The sequence below is a fragment of the Schistocerca gregaria genome, chromosome 9, assembly GCF_023897955.1.
Source record: "Schistocerca gregaria isolate iqSchGreg1 chromosome 9, iqSchGreg1.2, whole genome shotgun sequence".
Classification (NCBI taxonomy): domain Eukaryota; kingdom Metazoa; phylum Arthropoda; class Insecta; order Orthoptera; family Acrididae; genus Schistocerca; species Schistocerca gregaria.
Genome location: NC_064928.1, coordinates 67,057,423 through 67,069,546, shown reverse-complemented (window position 1 = coordinate 67,069,546; position 12,124 = coordinate 67,057,423). Strand labels below are relative to the sequence as shown.

The window sequence follows — 12,124 nt, the reverse complement described above, 5'->3', positions numbered from 1 at the left end:
ATTTACTCAGGCTTGTCTGACATTTGGCATTACCCCCAAAGGCCTCACACTTAAAGTTACCATCTCTGGCTGCAATCCTTCTTTCCATCAGTCCTTATACCAGTTCCAAACTGCACAATCCACAACCCTCACCCGCCTAATCCTTCACCTATACATCGACTCGGCCAATGAACACACCCGTCAACTCCTATCCCAAATCAAAGTCCTCAATCTTTCCTCTCCCACATCCACACCGGCTGTTCATAGCATCCTCCTACAGGCCAACTGCAAATTAGAACAGCATGCCTCCCTCCACCTCAAAAAACTATCCAATCTCCTGGTATCCCACCTCTGGAAAGGCAACTCACTCACCCTCCACAACCTTTCCAACAACCCTCAACCTCCTCTCATTGCACACAGACCCAGTCTCTCCCATCTACTGAATCTCCCACTTCCAGCTCCACTCCCCCCACTCCCCCCCCCCCCCCCCCCCCAGCTGCCGCCCATTCCATATCAAACGGTCCCTTCCCTACAGCCTAGGCCTTCGTGGCAAACGAATCTGCTCCAGTCCTGAATCCCTGAACCATTACACCAACAACCTGAAAACAGCTTTCGCATCCCGCAACTACCCTCCCGACCTGGTACAGAAGCAAATAACCAGAGCCACTTCCTCATCCCCTCAAACCCAGAACCTCTCACAGAAGAACCCCAAAAGTGCCCCACTTGTGGCAGGATACTTCCCGGGACTGGATCAGACGCTGAATGTGGCTCTCCAGCAGGGATACGACTTCCTAAAATCCTGCCCCGAAATGAGATTCATCCTTCATGAAATCCTCCCCACTCCACCAATAGTGTTTTTCCGCCGTCCACCTAACCTCTTGGTTCATCCCTATGAAATCCCCAAACCACCTTTACCCTCTGGCTCCTACCCTTGTAACCGCCCCCGGTGTAAAACCTGTCTTATGCACCCTCCCACCACCACCTACTCCAGTCCTGTAACCGGAAGGTGTACACGATCAAAGGAAGAGCCACGTATGAAAGCACCCACGTGATTTACCAACTGACCTGCCTACACTGTGACGCTTTCTATGTGGGAATGACCAGCAACAAACTGTCCATTCGCATGAATGGACACAGGCAGACAGTGTTTGTTGGCTAAACATGCCTTGGTGCACGGCCAGCACATCTTGGCACAGTGTTACACCGTCCGGGTTATCTGGATACTTCCCACCAACACCAACCTATCCGAACTCCGGAGATGGGAACTTGCCCTTCAATATATCCTCTCTTCTCGTTATCCACCAGGCCTCAATCTCCACTAATTTCAAGTTGCCGCCACTCATACTGTCATTCAACATCTTTGCCTCTGGACTTCTGCCTCGACTGACCTCTCTGCCCAAACTCTTTGCCTTTACAAATGTCTCTCTCTCTCTCTGTGTGTGTGTGTGTGTGTGTGTGTGTGTGTGTGTGTGTGCGCGCGCGCGCGCGAGCGAGCGAGAGTGTACACCTGTCCTTTTTTCCCCCTAAGGTAAGTCTTTCCGCTCCCAGGATTGGAATGACTCCTTACCCTCTCCCTCATAACCAACATTCTTTCGTCTTTCCCTCTCCTTCCCTCTTTCCTGAAGAAGCAACTGTTGGTTGCGAAAGCTAGAAATTTTGTGTGTGTGTTTGTGTGTTATTTTATTGTGCCTGTCTACCGGTGCTTTCCCGCTTGGTAAGTCTTGGATTCTTTGTTTGTAATATATTTTTCCCATGTGGAAGTTTCTTTCTATATTATATAATGTGCAGAGTTGACTTATGCTGCTGGAAAAAAAGCACACCCTTTTAGAGGTTTCCAACTCACTCAAGATTTATTGTTTAACAGTGAATATGGAGTACATGAAATGATTACATTTACAAATCAATAGCATGTGCTCGATTGGAGACAAGGCTGAAGATCGTGCTGGCCAGGGAAGTTGATGCACGTTGAGTTTTACAGGTAGTGTGTGGGCAAGCATTATCCTGTTGGAACAACACAGCACCTTTGCAAGAATGCCAAAGATTGGGTTCAACAATATTGTAACATACCGTGTGCTGGTTAGTGGCCCCTCCAGGTGAATGAGAGCAGTAGCTTATTGCACCCAGACTGTAAGGCCTCGGGTGGGGTCAGCAGTTCTGGGATAAACGAATATCAATACACAATGTAAACAACAAGGTCCCTGAGCCACTGACCCTCCATCTAAGGAAACTTGCTGTGTCCTTGCTACAAAGATAGCCTCAATCCAGTCACCACCATAATCTTATTTTTATTGATAGAAATTTGAACATTGATGTGGCACTGAGTCAAGTGCTTTTTGGATGTCACAAAGTACCGCATCCACCTGACTTCCTCAGTCCTTGGATTTCAGATCATCGTACAAGAAAACCAAACGTCACATTTCCCGTGATCAATGTGGTGTTGAAGCCCTGCTCGGAAAGGAAGCGATATTCTGTTCAAGGCACCTCATTATGTTTGAACTCACGATAAGTTCCTGAACTTTACAACAGGCACACGACAATCAGAGCATTAAATCCAGTGGTGTTTTTCTGGGGGAACACTGGGGGATGCGTACCCCTAACATTGTTCATCAACAAAGTAATTTTTTTACGATGTTGAGAACTTGGAAGAATGCCAAAGATTTATTTCACAGGTGTAAATTTTTTATTTCATTTTTTCATGTTGGTAATTGCAATATGAACGATACCAGTGCAGTTATCTTGTGGGAAAATCGATGTCATTGACTGTTTCAAGTATTTTGAAGCTGCGGCAATCATTCTCTACAAGTGAATCGCTGACAGCCAGTTCGACCAGCATGTAGTGCCTTCGCCCGCTAATAATGGGTGACGGTAGTACTAAACGGATGTGTGTATGCTCAAATCGCATGCTTCATTTGAGGTGATGTAAAATGAAGTGTTTGATACCACTTTCTCTTGCATGTGTGTTTATCGGTATCACCCTCTTCATTTGAGCTGTAAGGTCAACTGACGAGTCCGGTTTTTTTCTTTTCAAGTTCAACATTGTGATGACGTCATGGTAAAAAACAGACAGGTGGTATCCCATGCTTCAGTTATAACCAATTTTTGCTACATTGCATCCCATTTCAGAATACACTCAAAATTGTTTTTTTGTAGAAAAAAAGCACTGGTTAAATCTATATCTTTGTTAGTAAATGAACATTTTTCTCATTATGTTTACAAGAAAGAGCACCATTCTACACACAAAAAAAGTGATAAAATCCTTTTTCTATATAATGAACATATGCAAATGCAATGCCTACACTGCCGGTCAAAAGTTTTCAATCACCCATGATAAAAATTATATACTCCATTTTAACGTATGAACACACTGAACAAACTAATAGACCAACAAAATAAATATTCTCTATCATGAAGTACAATACGATTAAGATTTTAGCCTCTTCAAAGTAAGCACCCTTTGCCCTCAGAACAGATGTACAAACTCTTGGCACTTTGTAGGTAAGATTTTGAAGTGCTTTTACAGATATTTCAGTCCAACACATCCGTAAATTACTCTACAGATCTGCAGCATTAAATGACCTCAGTTTCTGACCTTCCTGTCAAGTTCATACCATTAGAGTTCAATAAGATTTAAGTCAGATGGCTGACTTGACCAAATCATATTCTTCAGTTCGCCTTATTTCTCTTTTCTACTGACATATCCTCCGCACAATTTAGTAGCATGTATGGGATCATTGTTGCTACAGAACAAACCCACAACCAGTAATCTCTTGACAGACTGAACTGCACTGTTGATCACTATCTGTGATATCCTTCCTTCTTTGCTGTTCCATTAACTGTCACTAGATCACTGACTGTATCGCCCAGTAAGCATTCCCACATCACGGCCCACCCTTCACCGTGCTTCATTGTTGGTGCGCCACAGACTTACTCTTCATACTTTGTCCACGGAGTCGATTAAGAAACATTTGATGATGGTTTCCAAATACTTCAAATGTTGATTTGTCTGTGAATAACACCTTGGATCATTACCACACACTCCAGCTTTTATGGTGTTGTGCTCACTTGGAATTGTATCACCTTTTACTGTCTGCTTAATAAAGGTTTTTTGGTCACTATGCAGCCCTTTAAACCTCGTTCACAAAGACAGCACGCTCTATTGAGACAGATTGCAGCTGCTCAGATACTATTTACTTCCTTGCAAATTTCAGGAGCAGTACGAGTCCTCCAACATTTACTTTGTACACACATTAACTGATCTTCCTGTATGATGATACTCAAGTCTTCCAGGTCGGGGAACACTTGCACTGGCTCCAATTTGCTTGCACCACTGAAAATTGGGCTACACCATCTTTTTTTTACTGTTGTCCAACTAGAATAGTCTTCATGATAAAGAGCTTCGGTTAAAGCATGTTTTTAAGTTACAATATTCTACTTCTGTCCCATTACGAGGCAATATGGTAATATGATCATGTACACAAACACACTGCTAGATGCACACAATGTGCTGTAAACTAATCTGAACTATTTGCCACACAGACAGCTGCTGAAGGAATGAGAGCTATCCAGATGGAACTGACTCAGATAAAAGCACATCAGTGCTGTTGGGAAACTCGTCAGTTCCCCTCTATGCGAACAACCTGTCAAATAACTGTTTTATTATCAGAAAGGGGATACGATACAATATTCAAAACGAAATCCTCGTTTTTTTCTGCATGCTGACTCAGCATGCTATCCAGATAGGATATCGAATGTATACACGGAAGTGCAGTACGAATTGTCACAGGTTTGTTTAAAGTGTCACAGATGTACTGAAGGAACTAAACTGGCGAACTATTCAAGACAGACGTAAACTATCCCGAGAAAGTCGGTTAACAAAGTTCCAAGAACTGGCTTTAAATGATTACTCTAGGGATATTCTATAACCCCCACCTATCGCTCAAATAGGGATCGTGAAGATAAGATTAGAATAATTGCTGCACGCACAGAGGCATTCAAACAATCATTCTTCCTGTACATACACGAATGGATCAGGAATAAATACTAATAATTGGTAGAATTGCGACGTACCCTCTGCCGTGCACCTCACACTGATGAAGTAGACGTACTGTTTGTCCACGATAAGTTGACGATTGGCGTGGTGGCTGTTGGGAATGGTAGAGCCTACCACATTTTGGCTGCAGAGCGGAAAGAAGAGGTGAGGGGAAGGCAGCGTCAGCTGAAGGCAGCGTCAGCTGCTTGCACCAGTGCTGCCACCACTACCGCGTTTGGTGCTCAACTCGAAGTTGGGGGCAACACTCACAAAAATATTGCCTGTTTAAGTGATACTTCCATCAAATTGAAAACCACCTAATTTGTTGATAATTTCATGCACAAGAGGTTTACCTTCAACTTATGCATTTTTTACTTATTGAAAATAATGAAAAATGAAAGTAGATGAATTACAACTTATGAATAAAAGGCCAAAGACTAATTTTTGGAATCTGCTTGCACACTGCATTTATTAAACGCACCACAGAAGTAATTTTTACAGAGTGTAATTAATTGTGACTTAAAGAACTGTCAGAATAAGGGTCACTAAAGATCGCTGTTATTTGCTCGATTCAAGATCGTCGTCATCGTCATCATCACTGTCATCGTCTGAGAGTGTGGCACTGACAGTAACTTCGACGATGGCTGTTTCCATTATTCCATCTCGTGTCCAATACTCTTGCCCAGTTATTGGACTTTCCTGCAAAAGCCTTACAAGTCCGGTGCAGTAATTAGAAGGAAAGTAGCATTAACAAGATTCTACAAATTTTCTTTCGACACGTGACCAGTGATGTTTTTTTCCTTGAAATAGAGTTTTACTTTGGCTCTTGCCAATTCTATTGGATTTAGATCGCAGTTGTAAATGGATATTTTGTGGCCTCAGCTCTCAGTGTTTTCATGCACGACACACACTTTCATGTATGGTTTGTTTTCCTTTATTTTAGATAACATTTCAGTCTTCGGCACTGAATCGTTGCAGCTTTTCAACTCACTCGCAACCACTTTAACATTGTAATCCTGAAATCATATTTATTACGCATTCTATCTATGTTCCAGCTGTAGCATGGTGCCAGACCCATACAATCACAGAATTTGGTGGAATATTAGGAACCACCATATCTGCAAGCCCTTGACTGCAAGAAGTTAGTAAAATAATGGAAACAGTTTCTTGTGCAAAACCTCCTGACAAATTAAAACTGTATGCCAGGCCGGGTGCATTGGTTTGAGTACTGATCCAGCACACAGTTTCAGTTTGTCGAGAAGTATCAAATCAGCACACTCTCCACTGCAGGCTGAAAATTCATTCTAGCTTCTCGCATCTTGCTGTTAAGTACTTTCCAAATTTATCATTTCATGGAATTTTTTCTCAGACTTACAGACGTTGTGTGCATTCAGTACCGGTGCAAAAATGTCAGTGTTGAAGAGAAGAATGACAAAAAGACAGATGAGCTGAAACACATGCACCGTTGGAACCCCTGAACACTATTGGCACTATCAGTCAAGGAAGTACATAATGAGTTTACCAACCAGTTTGTTTCACTAGCAGGGAAAGCAGAATGGCAGTACAAAGATCTCTAAATTTTAGCTGATTTTTTAATGTTACTGTATATATAAATGGGTTACATTTGCGATAAAAGTTGTAAATACTGCTTGCAAAAATCAAAGAGTAATTAAAAGGCATTGTTTTGGTAAGATACTGTGCCACATTTTTGTTTCCTGTTATCGAATATTTGATAACACAAGAGACAAGAGAAGTTCAAAATTTGCATATGACATCTTCAAAGTTTTTAATCTAAGTGGAGTCCTCTGATTTTAGTCAATTTTTCTAGGTAACATCAACATGTACTCAACTAACGTATTTTTCTATTTCTTTTTGTGTTTTGTCATGATTTTCATTCATAATGCAACAGTGATGACTGCTCTGGTTTTTAAGATTTACTGAACCTTTGCAACAAGAACTTGCAGCAAGTTCCTGAAATAAACTTGTCCCTATGACTTGAAGAACAAGAAGTAAGCTTGAGTAAATTTTTGTTCTAATGCACAGATCTCAGCAATTGGATAGAGAAGTTACTTCCTAGTAGTCAAACGCCTTTCGTAATATTGTGTGTCTAGAGGCAGCTTGCCATTGGCAGCACTTGGAGACAAATGAATATCTTTCAAATAGTGCCAATTTTCTCCGCTTCTGGCAACACTAGTGAAATCGTCCAGTTATCATGGCCAAATGGTACTTACAGGAGCCATCGGGTGCACACACAGACTGCTGGTTAGCCTGCTAGCCAAGGTGTAGCAGTGTGATTGTCATGCGCGCTCCGTTAACTCTATAGTCTTTCTCACACAACTTTACAGAAACCACTTGTCAGAAACACTTGATTTTTATGTTGGGTATAGCTTTACATGCTAGCTTCATGATGAATCGCCCAAGGCCTCGCTAATGGTCATTCTCATTTAAGTAACACACTACATGAAATTCGAAAACGTTTGCAATGAAAAATATAGGTTGCTATGATTTTGTGTTCCTGCAAATGAAATTTAGTGAAGCTATTAAATTTTCCTTTAGACTTGGGAGGACGTCTCTGCCAGTTTCTGAAGTCGTGAAACTGAAATTTATCTACCACATACAGTTCCGAACACACACCCATGAGAATGAAATACTCATAACATACCTCGTGTCTCTAAAACCGTTCCAAGATATCAAAATGAGATTTTTGCAATGGTAGCACACAATGAGAGAGTATTTTTCCGTATGGTTAACATATGGAACTTTCTAATATACGTCGATATAGCCAAAACTACAGATTTATTTAAATTTTTTCAACCCAGAATGCTAATTTTTAAAAAGTCATTTACAGCTATTGAAAAGACAATTTGCTAAAATGGTAATAAATGTGAAATTTCTTATTTTGTGTGACAGTAAACTGACACAATGAGGTTTTCTGTGAGATATTGACTGTTTGTCACCTATAAGATGCTGTGTTTCAAGGTACTGTCGCAAGAGCTATAATAGGGAGTTTGTGCAAATTATACCATGTTTTGCCAAGAAAGCAATATTAAACCTGTCAACAAGAGAAATGTAGCCGCTACTCATTAGTTTTTTGAAATGGGAAATCGCTAAAAATTAAGACAAAAATATATCGTCAATTCTGTTCCAGCTTTGGCAAAACCCTGTAATCCTCAATATTTTTAATAATGAATGGTTGGAATGGAAACTTATCAAAGTATGTTTACCCTCTTTTTAATGTGAGAAGTAGGAGGAGGAGATTAGTGTTGAATGTCCTGTCAACAATTATGTTATTAGAGGTGGAGTGCAAGCTCAGGTTAGAGAAGGACGGGGAAACAAATCGGCCATGCCCTTTGAAAGTGACCATCCTGGTATTTGAATGCACCAATTTAGGGAAATCACAGAATGCCCAAATCTCGATGACCGGAAGCAGGTTTGAATCATCGTCCTCCCGAATGAGAGTCCAGTGTGCTAACCACTGCACCACCTTGCTCGATCCATATGATAAATACGAAACTAGTTTGCAGCAAATTGGTAGCACATTTATGTTCCTATCCCCATTCATAGCAACGTGATGAACTTCTCCATCATACAAAGGGTACCATGACAGTTTTGCAATACAGCTTTATTTGTTTAACTTTTTCGAAGTAATTTCTGCCACATTGAATACACCTCTCAATCCTTTGAAACCAATCCCTAAACCAGTTCTCCCAAGTTTCTGTAGGGAGTAAGGAGCACACTTGCTGTTCCAAGCCTTCAGCAGGTCCTCGTCACTTGAAAACAAGCGTCATTTTCACATGTGGGAACAGTGCAAAGTCACAAGAAGTGACGTCTGAAATGTAAGGAGGGTGCTCAAGAAGTTTCAGTCCTGTACCCCGTAAATATTTGGAGCATGCTTTGGTGCAGTGACTTGGAGCATCATCACAATGGAGGAACCAAATGTCCATTCTTGATTTCGGTCGCACGTTCTTTAAAGATTGGATGACATTGGGCAAGCACTATTCATGGCAACACTTAGCTGTGACTGTCTTCGGGTGTGTCATCATCTTCAAAGACCCAAACTTTGTTTTTAGTCTTAGTCTGCGTGTCACAATAGTACAGCCGAGTCTCGTCACCTGTCATGATGATGTTCACACACTGGGATTGTCCCTTCGAAACTTCTTTAACAACTCCCAGCACCAAGTCACACATTGTGTCTCCTACTCTTCCATCAGTCTATGAGGCACACAGAGACAACAATGTTTCTTTACTTGCAAATGATCATGCAGAATCTATCAAATTGCTGGTGCATTAGCCCAAGGTATCCTCTATCTGCTTATATGCCACTCACATGTCTTCGTCTAGCATTTTCCTCATAGCATCAATGTTTTCCTCCGTAACTGATGATTGTGGCCTTCCAGTCCTCTCAGTGTCCTCCAGAGTGAAATTCCCTCTTTGGAATTCTCTGCACCACCTGAATATAGTTGTATGATGTGGACACAAATCACTGAGTGCAAGTGTCGTTTCTTCAAAACACTGGTCTATGTGTTGCATAGCAAAACTGCTCTAATCTCACTTCATGATGATGATGATGCCATCCACAGCAAGAACTTCAAACTAACTCTGCTAGTGAAGGACTGTGCGCAAAAACTTGGCACAGTAGCTACATATTCTCAGAACACAGCAACAATAAGCCTCCTGCGACATATTGTTGGATTGTATTGCAAAACTTTCCTGGTACACTTTATAATTGTTTTTTATAGTGCTAAATACGGATTATATATATTTATAATCTATTTTAACCTCATTGAGTAATCTGAAATGATTTATGAAGTAATGAGACAATTTAAGTTGTAAGGGCCACTGAAACGAGATTTGCTGTGAGTGTTTACAACATCAACGTCATAAATGTTGAAATAACATGTTTATTTCTATATGCAGGATGTACTTCTTGATAAGCGACTGTCCTGATTTTTTTTACTCAGTTCCTCATTTAGTACATGACAGTTTCAGGAGGTTTAAGATGCAGAAAGAAAACTGTATGCAAAGTTTCAGTATCACTCACATGTTCCTTATTAAAATGAAACAAGGTTACAAGATTGCTCTGAAACAGCAACAAAAGGAACGATTTCTTTCGGCCTGACCTGTTAACCTTTTCTGTTTCTGAAAAGCGTCATCAGCAGCGACTTTTGGGGGAACAAAAGGTAAGTTTAACTCAGTTGAAAATAAATCACCAATTAAGCTGCAATTTTAGGGTAATCTTGTTATGCAGTGTTGTTGTTGTGGTCTTCAGTCCAGAGACTGGTTTGATGCAGCTCTCCATGCTACTCTATCCAATGTGCAAGTTTCTTCATCTCCCAGTACCTACTGCAACCTACATCCTTCTGAATTTGCTTAGTGTATTCATCTCTTGGTCTCCCTCTACGATTTTTGCCCTCCACACTGCCCTCCAATACTAAATTGGTGATCCCTTGATGCCTCAGAACATGTCCTACCAACCGATCCCTTCTTCTGGTCAAGTTGTGCCACAAGCGTCTCTTCTCCCCAACCCTATTCAACACTTCCTCATTAGTTATGTGATCTACCCATCTAATCTTCACCATTCTTCTGTAGCACCACATTTCAAAAGCTTCTATTCTCTTCTTGTCCAAACTATTTATCGTCCATGTTTCACTTCCATACATGGCTACACTGCATACAAATACTTTCAGAAATGACTTCCTAACACTTAAATCTGTACTCGATGTTAACAAATTTTTCTTCTTCAGAAACACTTTCCTTGCCATTGCCAGTCTACATTTTATATCCTCTCTACTTCGACCATCATCAGTTATTTTACTCCCCAAATAGCAAAACTCCTTTACTATTTTAAGTGTCTCATTTCCTAACCTAATACCCTCAGCATCACCCAACTTAATTTGACTACATTCCATTATCCTCGTTTTGCTTTTGTTGATGTTCACGTTATATCCTCCTTTCAGGACACTGCCCATTCCATTCAACTGTTCTTCCAAGTCCTTTGCTGTCTCTGACAAAATTACAATGTCATCGGCGAACCTCAAAGTTTTTATTTCTTCTCCATGGATTTTAATACCTACTCCGACCTTTTCTTCTGTTGCCTTTACAGCTTGCTCAATATACAGATTGAGTAACATTGGGGAGAGGCTACAACCCTGTCTCACTCCCTTCCCAACCACTGCTTCCCTTTCATGTCCCTCGATTCTTATAACTGCCATCTGGTTTCTGAACAAATTGTAAATAACTGTTCGCTCCCTGTATTTTAGCCCTGCCACCTTTAAAATTTGAAAGAGAGTATTCCAGTCAACATTGTCAAAAGCTTTCTTTAAGTCTAGAAATGCTTGAAACGTAGGTTTGCTCTTCCTTAATCTAGCTTCTAAGATAAGTCGTAGGGTCAGTATTGCCTCACGTATTCCAATATTTCTACAGAATCCGAACTGATCTTCCCCAAGGTCGGCTTCAACTAGTTTTTCCATTCGTCTGTAAAGAATTCGTGTTAGTATTTTGCAGCTGTGACTTATTAAACTGATAGTTCGGTAATTTTCACATCTGTCAACACCTGCTTCCTTTGGGATTGGAATTATTATATTCTTCTTGAAGTCTGAGGGTATTTTGCCTGTCTCATACATCTTGCTCACCAGATGGTAGAGTTTTGTCAGGACTGGCTCTCCCAAGGCTGTCAGTAGTTCTAATGGAATGTTGTCTACTCCCGGGGCCTTGTTTCGACTTAGGTCTTTCAGTGCTCTGTCAAACTCTTCACGCAATATCGTATCTCCCATTTCATCTTCATCTGCATCCTCTACCATTTCCATAATATTGTCCTCAAGTACATCGCCCTTGTATAGACCCTCTATATACTCCTTCCACCTTTCTGCTTTCCCTTCTTTGCTTAGAAATGGGTTTCCATCTGAGCTCTTGATATTCATACAAGTGGTTCTCTTATCTCCAAAGGTCTCTTTAATTTTCCTGTAGGCAGTATCTATTTTACTCCTAGTGAGATAAGCCTCTACATCCTTACATTTGTCCTCTAGCCATCCCTGCTTAGCCATTTTGCATTTCCTGTCGATCTCATTTTTGAAACGTTTGTATTCCTTTTTGCCTGCTTCATTTTATATTTTCTCC

General features: G+C 40.9%; 1 protein-coding gene across 16 annotated transcripts in view; it reads right to left on the bottom strand.

Moving 5' to 3' along the window:
* The window catches only part of LOC126291625 (longitudinals lacking protein-like), a 293,043-nt gene that overhangs the window by 158,581 nt on the left and 122,338 nt on the right, over positions 1–12,124 (bottom strand). The gene's annotated exons all lie outside the window — the stretch shown is intronic.